The sequence below is a fragment of the Protopterus annectens genome, chromosome 3.part1, assembly GCF_019279795.1.
Source record: "Protopterus annectens isolate FY-2018-M chromosome 3.part1, PAN1.0, whole genome shotgun sequence".
Classification (NCBI taxonomy): domain Eukaryota; kingdom Metazoa; phylum Chordata; order Ceratodontiformes; family Protopteridae; genus Protopterus; species Protopterus annectens.
The window spans coordinates 1,639,371,168-1,639,386,671 of NC_056732.1; positions in this window are offsets into that span (position 1 = coordinate 1,639,371,168).

Genomic DNA, 15,504 nt, shown 5'->3' on the forward strand with positions numbered 1-15,504 from the left:
GAGGCCAGTAATCCTCTTTGTGAGGTATTTCTGTGGTCTTTCCAGTTGTTGTAGATATTTTGTGAGGTACATACCAAAAGGGGCACTGTACTCTATAATGGGTCTAATGAGTGATGAGTGATCAGATATTTGAGTTTACGTGCCATTATCTGCTACTGGGCTGACTGAGAGATCTTGACTTTGATGATGGCCCATTAAAATAATTCAGCAGTTATGTCATTGGATGAACAATCCATGTGATGTTTGCTCTCTTGTTATAAATGGACTGGAAGTGCAAGAGCAGGTGTTCACTATTAGTTCTGGAACTGGTCTTCTCTACCTCTGATTTGTCACTTTGCTACAAAAAGTGCAATTATGTTTGTTAATACCCTGTTCTTCTCTAAACCAGTTAAATACACTAGCTCTGGGGATGTGCTGTTTCATGATCCCTGTCTAAGAATTTTGCATATCCAGAGGCCAGTCAGTACTCTATAGCTTTGAGATGGACATTTACATTCTCAGCATTCTGCACATGAAATTGACTATATTTACTTTCAGTATATGCACGCTTGGTATTTTCAGTCATATCAGGCAGTCTGAAATAGAGATTATTTCAACTTAAAATAAACTTCTCTATTCACAGGATCTAGATGTTTCAAATTTCATTTCAAAATTATTTTTGAACAGTAATGATATGCACATGTGTATTTGTTCCTTTTTATTTATTTAAAATATCCACTTAAGAAAACATACTGAATTCATTTCCAAAGGAAATAAATTAAAATATATTAACACGACATAATGCGGTAATATTACTAATATTAACATTAGTATTTCCTTTTTTCTAGTTTGATTAACAATATTTAATAAATTAATTATGGATAACAGCACGTGCGAAAAGAGTAAAAAGAAAAATAAACACACAATAATGGAACCTGGCTGAACAAGAGCTGTATATTCTAACTTTTCAGTGCAAACTACACAAGGAATATTTTCATGACGGAGTGGGTGAGTGTTTTACAATAACCATTACGTATGAACATGAGAAATGCTGCCAGACCTTATAGAATGTCTGGGTCAAAGGTCGGATCATTTAAGATAATTGCATTTTGACTGCAAGGTCACAGATCTGTCTAAGTAACACACTGTGCCATTCAGAAGTGATAAGACATTCCAACACTGAAAATTCATTTTTCATTCTAGAAGTCTGCAAACTGGTGATCTCTTTATGCCGATTTGAGCAGAGGGCAGCTGTAGATTGACGTAAGATAGCTGACTGAAGAAAGGAGAGTGCTTTTATTCTTCAAAACCAGTTGCTTCCATCAGAAGAAATTAGTTAATGTGGGTTCAGTTTCAGTGCGAGGCCAGACCTTCACTTTTGCACTACCCCATGTCCAGCATTAAGTGGAGCTGATATATGACTATAATCAGAGGGCTGCAGCACCTTCTCTGAAAGGTTTTGAGACCTATAAATTAAAACAGATGTAAAGGAAGATGGAAGGTCTTCATACGTGAAATAATATAGGCACATCTATCGATTTGTCATTTATTAAATGCAGCAGTTTCCTGCTGCGTGATCCATTTCCAAAGACTTTTGCCAGTGTTCAGTAAAAGGGAATGTAGTGTAAATGCTTCAACTTACCCATGATTCCTCAATGAAAAGCAGGAATGCTGATTAAAAACTCGGTGTACATGCCAAAACTATAAACAGTCATTACTGTACAGTGCAAGTGAGTTCAGTTTATTTTTATCTGCTGAAATAAACTGCATCTGGTCTCTTTGAGTATTAGAGCAGTAAAACTTCAAATCCACTTTCTATTTCAGTTCCTGTCAAATGTAAGCAAATTAATTTTCCACTTGATCACACCAAATGTTGACGTTGTACTTTGGTTAGGCCTGTAACCCATTTTACAAGCTTAAAAGGAATATAATGACTGGAATCTTGAGGCTAACATTTGGAGTTATTTAAGGAGTTATTGGACTGGTGGTCATAGTTAAGAAAAAAAGGCTAGTTAACATTTCTGTAAATCAGAATATCATGCATTCATCCTGTTTGTGGAGGAACACAGGTTTCAGCTACATGCCTTGAGGAATTTGACTACCATCAGAAAATACTGCAACATTTTTTGAATACTTAACATGCATTTATCCATGTACCAGGTGACTTTGAAACCAGCATATTTTTGAAGCAGTCCTTATCTGTATAATGTCAGCTTTCTCAGCAGAAATAAGATAAAACATTCCATGAATATTTATACTCTTTTGTACACTTTTTTTCATGGATAACATGGTATTTTGTACTGAATGGGTATGAAAATTTTGCTGAATACAGCCGTTACAGCCAAATGGCAAATGCTAATTTGGAGAGCTTTAGATTAAGTTGTTTTTCTGTCATTGTATGCAAGATTGTGTGGAGTAGAGGAAAGTCAGGGGACGATACATGGGGTTGCACAACCTACACCCCTGATGTTTGCAATTATTAGTTAAAGAGTTGCTGTACATCAGTGTTGGGGAAACTGTCACAAAGTAATATATGTCATCAGGCCGAATATCTGTTTTTTATCAAATTCAGACTTCAGTTGGATTGTAGTCATGTGAATGCACTGAGTTTATCTAGACATGAAAGAAGCTTCTGCTGGGCAGTCAGAGTAATATATCCCGGGAATTCTATAAACTCCATGTAGACTTTGCACTAGGCCTATATGGAGTTTACATGTTTGTGCAATGAGCAGCACTGCTAATTGCATATGCATGCTGCGCATTGCACTTACACAGATACAAGTGATGTTTTATGGCCAGGAACAGTGTTGCCAGTTAGGAAACCATATAAAGTTTAAAGTTAGGAAACACTAGCACATATGGAACATGCAGGCAAGTTTATGATCACCAGGGTTAAAATTAATGCAGTGAATGCAGTAGTACCACATTACAGTAAAGTGTACTCAGTGCTATGTGCACTACAATATGTTTTTGGCATACTGCAATAAAGGATTTGTGATGATCATCAAAGGTACATAGAATGCAGCATAGATACACTAGTTTGGGGAAGTTTGCATATTGGAAAGGGCCATAGACATGAATGGTAGGAATGAAGAAAGAGGAATAGGACATGTGAAACATGGTAATGTATACCAGATAAGGGCATGTCAATGTACGTACACTCCAAAGACAAGTCAGTAGCATAGCATTAATTACATATATACATAGCACAATACATAAAGCTGTGAGTATATTTATATCACACATTATATTATACTATGTGACTGTCACACAAGGTTACATATCAACAGAGATGATTGGTTATGACATAAACATCCTGACATGATTACTGGAGAGGACATTTAGCAAGGATGGTATATACATAGGGGTATGTGCATATTGTGAAGTTGTGCAAAATGGGTTGCTTGAATATGATTGAAATGTCAGCATGAATTGTGGGAGATCACTATGGCAAAAGTGATATACTTGAGTAAAGCATACCTGGATGAGATAGTTATTGCCATATGGGTAACAACACTTAAAAACAACACACTATTGAGTGAATTCCCCACACATAGCTATGCATTGCATGCATCTGCCACATGTAATAGCAATGAATATTGCCTGCCCCATCTGCAATTAATGTGTGAATTCAGAAATTATCCCTTACAATGAACAGCACTATGTGAGACTCATGGCAATGCATCAGTTATGTTCATGTGCACAGAAACCTCAGCATTGCAAAGTGCAGTCTCAGTGAGGGAAGAAAACTGGCTTAAGGACAGAACCCACAGGGTTAGAGTTGCTGGCGCTATGTCAGACTCCAAGCCGGTCACAAGTGGTGTCCCACAGGGCTCGGTCCTTGGCCCCCTATTGTTCGGCATCTACTTCTCAGAAGTACAGGCCAACATGGGAGGACTTTGGCTGACAAAGTTTGCTGACGTCTGCAAACTGGGTGCCATAGTGGAAAGTGCATCGGACACGGATATCCTTCAGAAGGGACTCACGGAAACAGATAGCTGGTGCCAGAGCCATGGCCTGAAGTTAAACACCAAAAAATGTATAGTCATACCCTTTGGGAAAAACAAGGTAACCCCAAGCTACCATATAGGTGGCAATCCACTAAGCACAGAAGAGGTTATTAGGGACCTGGGGACCCAGGTTGACAGTGGCCTTTCTTTTGACACTCACGTTGCTAAAGTGGTTAGAAAGACCTTCTACATTGCCCACCTGATCATGAAGGGATTCACATCCAGATCTAGTGAGGTAATTGTTCCCCTGTACTCTTCACTTATCAGACCAATGATCGAGTACAATGCCACATTCGGGATGTATCTCACCCGACATCTGCAGCAATTGGAGAGACCCCAAAAGTTCCTCACCAAAAGGATAAAGGGACTCCAAAATCTGTCATATGCTGCCAGATTGAAGAAACTCCAGCTCTATTCAGTTGCATACCGTCTGCTCAGAGGTGACATGTGCCTGACATACAAGGCCATGTCCAACCCGGAATTAATGGACATGCTCCACCTCAAAAAATCCAAATCCACTAAAACCACTAGAGCAAGCAACTTAAACCTTAGCACGGATATAAATAGGACGTGCTGAAGGGATAGATTTATCACTCAGACACTCCCTATGCTGTGGAATAAAATCCCGGTCCATGTGAGGCAGAGCACCTCGCTGGCTCTGTTCAAGAGAAATCTTGACCTGTGGATGGGAGATCGTAGGTTTATCCCAGGAATCATCTCTGTGTCATTGCTGGACAGAGGCACAACAAACTAATGGGCACAGTATTTTTTCATATAAGGGGTGGCGTAAGCCACAAAAATTTGGGCTAGGCTTATGAATGCCTTAGGGCAGATAGCCTAGTATAAACCTATGAACCCATGAACCTAAGAAGCTGTCACTGTGATATCAGTTACTTACCAAACAATACATGAAGCACACTTCCTATCAGCAAATGTCAAACCCAAAACACGTGACGCACAATCACTGTCACCCTGACATTGCCATGGAAAATGTTACACTACCTTGAAATTCTTACATGCATGCATATATGTCCATGCAAACTATCAGATGGTAATACTGATGTGATGTACTGGTACGTCCATGATGCTGTACAGTCACACTATAGCTGTACCTAGAATGCCATTGAACTCCATTAGTTTAGAAGTGCACAAGACACTACTAGGATAAAGTGTCAAGATCCTATAAAAGCCTAGCCGTATTTAACCTGACTTACGCAATTTTCAACAGTTATGTGAACAATGTTCATACAGCGATGTTCCTATGATATGTTATCTAACATCAACTGCCTCTATCCATGAGGAGCAAGGGCAAAACATCAGGAGTACAACCATGATAAACTATCCATTTATCTATGTTGCACTTGAACAGAGTCAGGAAAGGCCTTTGTTTTATGTGAATGGCAAGCATGTTCCAGAGAAGGGGTAGTGTCTGAGAGATGTATCTTTCTCTCCAACATGATTTATTATATCAGAAGCTAGGTTAACACCCATGGAATGAGTGACCCTTGTGCAGTTTCTGTTAATGTGTAACATTGCCATCAATGATAGATTGTAGGTTGCCCTGTAGGCCAGTTATTAGTAATCTGGTGCAGATATAATACAGCAATAGGGCTTTAAATCTTTCTGCATATGACTTCTTGCTTACACTATGTATCTTCATTGTGAAAAAACCCGGGTTGCTGCAGCTGTTGCAGATGTGTGGTGAGGTGCATGCAAAAGGGTTCATTATACTCAAGTATTGGTGTGGTGATGGCTGAGTACAATGGCATTATAATGTCCTTTGATGTGGATGTTGTGCCACTCAAGGGATTTGTCACCACTGTGGACACATGGTGGTCGATGTTCCGATTACTATGTAACTGAGTACCCACATCATGTAAAACTGGGTGTACTCATAGAGGTATGCTGTCTATATTGTAATTAGCTTAGGTATTTGCTTTTCAAAAGGGAATAATTCCACTTTTGCTTTCATTTAGTATATTTCCATGGCTCTGGCATAAATCGTTTTTGTGCATTAATAGTCTCTGAAGTATATCAGTAGTGTTTGTGTTTTCAAGCATTGTCCATATTTTGTAGTCATTCACAAAGTTGGTAATACAAAGTCTGTCTAAGTTTGCCTTAACTTCTGTGAAGTAAATACCGAACTGGAAAGGGTGAGTACAGAACCTTGTGGTACATCACTGGTCACTGTCCTCCATACCTCTCAACCTGGAAACATCAAAAATCTGGACAAGGCCCATGAAAAATAGGTATAAATCTGTACGCTGATTAACATCAAATTTGCATACACAATTATGTAACCCTGCCCAATCCAATGGAATTGCGGGATACCAACTTTGAAACACAAACTGAAGAACAGACAACCAAAATATGGCACCAGAGTCTGCCTGCAGCCATTCCAATGTCTCATTACCTGTCTATTTCGCCCCATTTACCATAAACACTAATGTGTGCATACTGCTTTACTTCTACAATAATTATTTGGATTTTATTTTTACATTTTATAGCACAATGCACAAACACTAATAGACATCTGCTAAGCAAAGTTGCTAAACAAAACAATACTGTCTCACAGTGAAAATAAACTTGGCATTAAAACTTCTCTGCCCTTGAAACTCACATTCACTGAAACAGCATTGAAACCCACACCACATCCAAAGAAAACGCATCTGGTCAGTGGTGGATAAATATTACCTTTGAGCTGTTTTCAAATCATTAGCCCCTTGAACACAAAAACAAGAAACATACATGTGTTCTTTGATGCACCTTCCTGACTTTATTAAATTATATTACTTGTATAATACACCACACTTGTTAGACAGAGTGCATTTTAAATTTATTGTTTGAACATTTTTCCAGTAGGCAATGAAACAAAATACATGAACCAATAATGACAAAACTGCCTAATAAAGAACATTTCCATCATAAAATTCTACTTCCACACCGACACTATATATATATATATATATATATATATATATATATATATATATATATATATATATATAGAATGATAGTAGTGTAAGCCATAGGCATCTTGCATAGTTTCTCACACTTATTTTCAATTTCTTTTTTTTTGGGGGGGGGGCAAACATTTTGGAAAGTTGCTAGAATAAAATGTGTTATCACAATACATTTCACTGCCAAGTCTTGTACCCAGGACCCTGTGCACTACAGTCAGAGCAACATACCACTATGCCAAATCATCAATTTCCTGAAAGATAGGAAGACTGAAACCTTAAATGACTATCAGTTAGTGAATTCATTTCTGACTTCTCACCATAGCTCTCAACCTCTTAACACAAAAAAAATGGACACAGTCAATAATGGGGGAGTACAGCCCCAAAATAGGGACACATTTCAAATACTGAACTTAGAAAATTTCTAGAATAAAAGGTTTTGTGTTACCATTTATTTTCTGAAGAATATAAAGTCTGAAATTCAAATGTATGTGATTTTTTAGTGAATTCAGTCCTTCAGTGATTTGCCACAAAAATCCTTAAAACCAAAGATAAATTCACAAGTGGTGGTGTTTAGGAAATTTGGGCTCCTTTTGCCCTGTACCCAAGGTACAGGGTTTGAGCCTCAGTATCTCTACTGTGTACTCTAGTGGCCACTGTAGAATGCAGCTAATTGCTGTACTGCTGAGAATAAGAACTGAAGAGCAGAAATGCTAGGTATCTTTGTTTTACATTTTAACTCTGGATATTACAAATGAGACATTATGCTATTTCAGACAATACTGCATGTAAGCCTTCTGCTGTAGTGTGCAGACACTGCAACTTTTTCCATCTAATAAGCCTAGATGTGCTAAGTGTTCTGTCCACTATCTGACTAGGTATGTCCATATACAGCTTAAATAATATTAATTAACAAGTGTGCTAAGATGCTGCAAATTGTTGTAATGTGTTTGAATAGGGTTGCATTAAACTGATGCCAAAAGCATTCATGCCAGCTATGCATTAAGTATGATCTCGTAATTTATGTAACTAATTTACTAGAATTTTCTCCCTTGGAGAGAGAGAACCAGTAATTATGGTACACTGCTTGCCTTTATTTTTGCACAGTGGTATTACCATGTGAGATGTTTTGCTTCTGTTCAAAGTAAGGCAAATGAGGGACATAACAACATGAAAAAATGCATGGCACTAAATCTGAAATGCTGCCTGGCTGCCAACAAGACTTTTATAAATGCCAGTTTGCTTCATTTCATCCACACAGGAATTAACAGAGTAGAGCAATGTAGGGAAGAAATGACAGAACTGAATGTGCTTTCTACATAACTGCAAGATCTGACATATTTCAGTGTGTTACCGTAATTTTATTTAAATTACTTTTCTTGCTACATTTGGCACCTGGTTATAAGTATTGCTTTTTTCTCCTTTTGATTGAGAGAGAGAGCACATTTCACATTCATATTAACTATTACTTGTGAGCAGCATGGAGTTTTGCAACTCAGTTGTTTACTAGATTCTGTTATAGGCATATAAAGTAAACGAACAAACACCCTGTACCTCCATGAACACTGTCTGGACTAATGAAACCATTTGGTACTACTGCAGTCATAAACAACTATGGTGTTATACTTCCCATAGGTCTCACACACACACACACACACACACACACACACACACACACACACACACACACACACACACACACACACACACACACACATTCCTAGTCAGAATAAAATACAAAATATATTTCCTACTGCTCGAGCGATTCTGATTCCCGGCAAGTGCATCTGCATCCTGTCATCTGTTCACCCTCTGACCGCAATCCATAGCAATCCCTTGAATAAAAACAGAACAGCACTCACAAGTGCAGCCACCAGCCAAAGATAGATCCAGTTGAAAATATGTTTCCCGCTCACGTACAAGCCGCTGAAAATGTAGATCCATTTGAAAATATGTTTCCTGCTTGCGTACAAGCTAGAAATGTGTGCAGTGAGCCCCTGAGCTCAATTCTGACAGGCTGGAAGCCCTGACAGAGCTGACGTCATCATGCACGTGATGATGTCAGTTCAAAAACGGGGAAAAATAATTAGAAAATAAAAAAAGATGGGAAAAAGTCAGAAACGAAGGAGTGCCACTCTGGAATCATGGCACCCCATTATTTGTCCCCAAAACTCAGTTTTTACAGAGTAATTCAGTACAGTTGGGAGGTATGCTGGCCTCTTGCTAGTGGTGAATTCATGCACTTCGACAGTACAAGTTCTGTCAGTGATATATTTGGTTGCCCACCTGGAAACGTATGTATTTATGGCCAGTTGAAACAGTTATCTATAATACCTGACTGTGGATTTGTGTCAGATGCCTTGTTCAGGTCTAGTTAGGCAGCATGCACAGCCTTTCCATCATGCATGCCCTTGGTGACCAACTTGAAAAAGTCAAACAGATTTAACAGATATGATGTATCCTTAAGGAATCAAAAACTGGGTTGGGTAGACAGTCAGGAGATTACCTATGTCATTTTTGATAAGGTCCATGGTGATTCTTTTGATTGCCTTATAGATGAGGGGAGTCAAACCTATGGTTCTATAATTCTTTGGTTCAGGTGATGCCCCCCCTTATTCAGGTGGATGACATTTGCTGTACACCCTTCTGCCAGAACATAGCCTATCTGGAGGCTGTGGTCAAGTAGGGATCCAACTGTGTATGCTAAATCAGGTTGCAAGTTATTGAAAAGGCAACCTGTGATGTCATCAGGCCCATTGATGCTGTGTTTTTAGCCTTACCGAGTGCATAGAACAGATGCTCTCTTGAGAAAAATAAGCTGAGTAATGTTTGCATGTATACTTTGGGTAATGTCCAGTGTGGACAGAGGATGAAGTTTGATCCAAATCTGTCAACTAGCAAATTGTCTCTTTCCTATGGTTGAGTGTGTGTGTGTGGTGCCATCCACAAACAGCTCTGCACTTATTTATTTATAGTTTTTTTTGCCAGGATACTCCATTGGCCACGAGGAGCCTGTTTTCAACTGAGTCCTGGGGAGAAAAGCTCCAGAAAATTATAAATTACAGATTTAACATAAGAGTAAGTTATTAGAGAAATGTAATGTGCACAAATGAAGCAAAATTAAACAAATAGAAAACACATTTTAGTAGAGTGCACATATTTGTACAATGCAATATGAGTAATATTTAGAAACCGTCAAAGTTTTTAACAGTTTAACATATTAGCACAATGCAATAACAGAAACAGCCTAAACTTTTTAACAATTATGCTACTTGGTTGTGTATTCCCCATATCATTTTGTACTTATTTAAAAAATGAATTTTGACAATACTTCCAAATGCAACCTTAATAAATGCATCACATGCCACACAGTGAAAGTCTTCACACAGTCAGGCAACTCTGCCTATGTCACATAATTAGATCAATTATACCATCATATGCATATATGTTTTTCACTGGAAAGCTGTGTGAGTGCCCTGATACCATATATGGACACATTACAAATGAGGTGAATGTGGTTTATGCAGAACAGTTACTGACGCAAATGCTGTCAGTCACACAATGCTGCTGGGAACCACCTCAATAATCTTTGTGAATAGCAGCACAATTGTGCATACAATGAATTCACAAAGATTGCAACTGAATCACTAGTACTTGTATGTTTGTGTATATAAAAGCATTACAACATGAGGATGAAATAAGACATCTGTGTCCGTGTAATCAGTTTGACGTTATATTGATGTATGTCACAGAGCATTTAATGATGGTAGGTATACACATGCATACCTGTGCCATACTGCAAGTGTTACTGTGATGGTTAAATGACAACTAGCTAGAATGTTGGCATACTACACTACAAAAACACATGTCTTATTAAGGAAACAACATACATGGCATCATACCATCTTAACAGTTAACAGGAGGCATATTACTACAGCTGTTATGTAAGAAACATGTAATCAAATGCAGCAGCGGACATCAATTCAGTACCTCAAATCACAGATTGGAATACACTGTTGTAGAGCTACCATACATCCACATCTCTACATAGCACATGTAGATGATAGCAACATTGACATGTGCAGTGTTTATAGTGTCATAGGACATTAGTAGGCTAAGGGCCAACATCACAAAAAATACTAGCCATTATTATGGCATTTAATCAAAAATTGCAATACCTATAGTACGTGTGGAAGATAGCAGGGTATGTGCATATGTGTTTGTATTACATACTGCCTCTGTCCATAAGTGACATGTGTAACACACCATGGGACAATTAGCAACCACACATCTAGTGGTCCAGAGATAATTAAACTGAACACCCAAACACACAACTTGACTGCAGTGAGTTTAGAACCCCATCTATCTACAGGTCACAGTACTTAACGCAAACACCACAGCACAAGTTGGACTTTCATGGGATCAGACTGCACTTTACAGCAGATGACATCATCAACATGTGTTGAGAAGAAGATGTTAGGAAGAGTGTCTCACATGCTACTCTAAAATGGTCTCCACAATGACAGCTCACTGAACACAAGCACACACCCAAGTTGGCTGCAGTGAGATTAGAACTGCTACCCACCTAAAGGTCAGAGTACTTAATGTATGCACTACAGCACAAGTCTGACTTTCATTGTATCAGGCTGCACTTTATAGCAGATGAGATCATCAGTGTCTGGTGAGAAGAAGATGGTAGTAGGAGTATCTCAAATGCTGTTCTAAAATGGTCTCCTGAATGTGAACTGAGTGCACAAACACACACACACACAAACAAATACACACACAAGTTGATTGCAGTGAGACTACAACCCCTACCTAGCTATATACATAACTCTATACTTAACATAAGCAATACAACCAAATTCTGACTTATGCACTGCTGCAGAACACTTTATAGCAGATGACATCACCAGTGTATACTTAGAAGAAGATGTTGGGAGACCTGTATAAAATGACGATGTAGGCATGTATGACTGCAAACATTTTTTTCTCCATGAGACTTGATTGATGACAGTAGGATAGAGGCTCATGCTCTTCTGACTATGCATATATAAGCTGACTGCAGTGAGATCAGCACCCCTACCTCTGTAGTTACACAAGCTAGAGAGCACAGTACTTAAGCAAGCATCAAGTATCACACACACACACACACACACACACACACACACACACACACACACACACACACACACACACACACACACACACACACACACACACACACACACACACACACACTTTGGCTGTTGTGTGACTTGAACCCCTACCTATTTTGTTCCCATCTGCAGAACACATTAGTTGATGTTTGCACCATCATCGATGTCTGATTTTTCCTTGTCATAGTGGTCTTTATAGATGAAGATATCATCATTCTATGATGCAGGTAGCATATCCTGTTATGAGAGTGATGAGTAAAGTGTGGACTTTGGATTTTCTGTTTTGGTTCCAATGTGCAGATATACTTTAAAAGACAGGGGTTCTCAAACTATGTGCAATAAGCTGTCAAGAATGCATGTTTCAGAACTGAGACATACATGCACCTTTTTCTCAATATGTTGTGCATATTACACATTTTAAGTCACAAACACACACACACACACACACACACACACACACACACACACACACACACACACACACACACACACACACATTTTTTGAACAGCATAGATGCAAGTGTTGATGCACGTGTGTTCATATTGTGATGGATTGATGTCCACAGTAAGACATGTATAAGACAATCTCAATGTCTATTTTCAGTATAAAACTTTAAATAATGTGCCAATACAGTTGTGCTATTTATTGTTGTAGTGTAGTTGACATTTGACCTATTACTGACATATCCATTTTCAAATGCATGGGTGCAGGGCACACATGAGTCTGGGTAAATATGTATTCAGTCACTAACAAAGTCCCTTCCCTTTGGTTGTGTTTTAAATGGCTTTTGAAGAGATGAAGAATAACTGGGCAATAACTATAGCAATATATTCCAGACATCTCTTTACATACTGCACTGCTTAGCAACTGGATTGCATGAACGATGGCAAGTGTTTGCACATGCAAGATTCACATTTAATGAATACAACTTGAATGTGAGAAGTACTTGTGCATGGGAGAAATAGTTGACAGATACTATGATGCTCACACTGTAGCTTATATTAGAAATGTTGGGTCATAACTTTTATGACATTAACAGCTATTGTTATTGCCATTCCCATTTGCGTGGAGTTAAGTGATAACCAAGCACAAGTCTCTGCTTAAACTGGAAAATAGTGATATGTCTATTGGTTCACCTTCCTCTGTGCAAACAGGCTAAGTGGCGAGGTGTGGCCATCAGCACTTTGGATAGTACTGAGTATAAGAAATACACCTACTGCCAATCTTTCCCTGTGGCAGCAGGTATAAGAACATTGATCTCATACTTACGGCACAGATAGCACATGGTTCGAATCCAAGTCAATCTACTTTTTCATGCATGGTGTTAGGATGGTATTCCATAACAAACAAACTACAGCAGAGGATGAGGAAGGTCTCTGAACCACTCCAAATGAGAATGTCACAATCCATGAATGCAAAATCCAAGTTTATTGGTAAAAGACAATGAAAAGCCAATCAATGGAAAGCTAGTAAGCTTTTTCATCCCGTAACCACCGAACTTTATCAGATAAGTGAAACAAAAAAGCAAAAGCCTTTTAAAGACAATCACAAGTACTAATTTCACTTCTAACCACACCCACTTAAAGCTATAAGATCACATTCAACACGAATACATTTTTAAAAAGAATAAATATATATAAATACAAAAGCATACGCATTCTTTTTATGATCTTGTATTTTTAGAATGTGTATGCTTTTGTATTTATATATATTTATTCTTTTAAAAAATGATTCATGTTGAATGTGATAGCTTTAAGGGGTGTGGTTAGAAGTGAAATTAGTACTTGTGATTGTCTTTAAAAGCCTTTTGCTTTTTTGTCTCACTTGTCTGTTGAAGTTTTGTGGTTATGGGACGAAAGATCTTACTGGCTTTCTATTGATTGGCTTTTCATTGTCTTTTACCAATAAACTTGGATTTTGCATTCATGGATTGTGACATTCTCATTTGGAGTGGTTTGGAGACTTTCCTCATCCTCTGCTACATTTTTATTTGTTCAGTGGTCTTTTGGTGCTTCGTTTTCATTTTATGGCATTACATAAATAAATGTGATAATTCCAGCAAATGTGAGAAGCCATGACTACAGTGAATTACTGTATAAAAATAAACACCATTCAAGTGATTTATGTAAACAGTGCAGATGTTGATTTGCATTTACATTCAGCAGTCTAAATAACCTTTAGAGTAAATATTTCAAAGTACTGCATTTACTCTGCTTTAACTTTAATGTATTCTTTTAGTGCAGCAAGTTTATTTCATTTTATTTTACATTTGTTTACTGGGGATGTCTGACTGGGCCAGTGGCCCTTTTTTGGGAAAGGCTTGGGGATCAAAGCTCCATTACAAAAACACATTACAAACAGTACAAAAATCGATAGCCATCAAGAATACATAACTTTGCTAAATTTAGGTAGTAAATAGTTTATACATAAACAATAAAACTGAGAGAATAATATAAAGTGGAAAAAAGAAATTTGACAAATAAAATAGCAGGAAATAGCTTATGCCATCATAGAGAAATGACTGATCAGTAGATCAATAGCATGGTTTTGGTGATAAATATTTATGAAATACATGTATGATATATGAAGAAGAGTATGTCTGGTTGTTCATAGATTCATAGGTGTTTACCAGGCTAATGGCCACAATGGCTTTTTTAAGCCTAGCCATGCATCCCGAATCTCTGACGTGTTCTGATACCCTTGATAAGTGTAAGCATGGGCCTGGGAGATGAACCATTTGCAGGTTACCTGTTTGCATCAGAGACATAGGTGCCAAACCAGGAATGAATTTTTGTTCCCCATCCAATTGTCCAAGTTGAACTTGAATTGGATTAGGGAGGAACTCTGCTTCACATAGATGGGGAGCCTGTTCCATAGATGGGGTAGTCTGTGGGAAACATACCTATCTCTCCAATAGGTCATATTTATATCACAGGCACAGTTTAAGTGTTTAGAATGGGTTATTCTGGTACTGTTTATTTTGTGGATATGAAGGAGGTCCATCAGAGTGGGATCTGATAATGCCCTGTATGCCAGGCATAGATCTCCCCTCAAAAGCCTGTGGGAGACAGAATATAGGAATAGGGCCTTGAGGTGGTCTGCATAGGGCATATTACTTATGGTCTGAATTCTTTTAGTGAGGAACTTCTGTGGATGCTCCAGTTGTTGGATATGCCTAGTTAGGTACATACCAAAGGGAGAATTATACTCAGTGATAGGTCTGGTGAATGCTGAATACTCTGGAACAATGAATTCCTTGGACTTAGATACCATACCTTTGTTTATAAGTTGTGCACCATAGAATGCTTTCCTCACCACTGTAGACACATGATGATCAAAGGCTAGATTACTATCTGTGTGTGTCCCCAAGTCCCTAACTACTGGATCAACTCTAA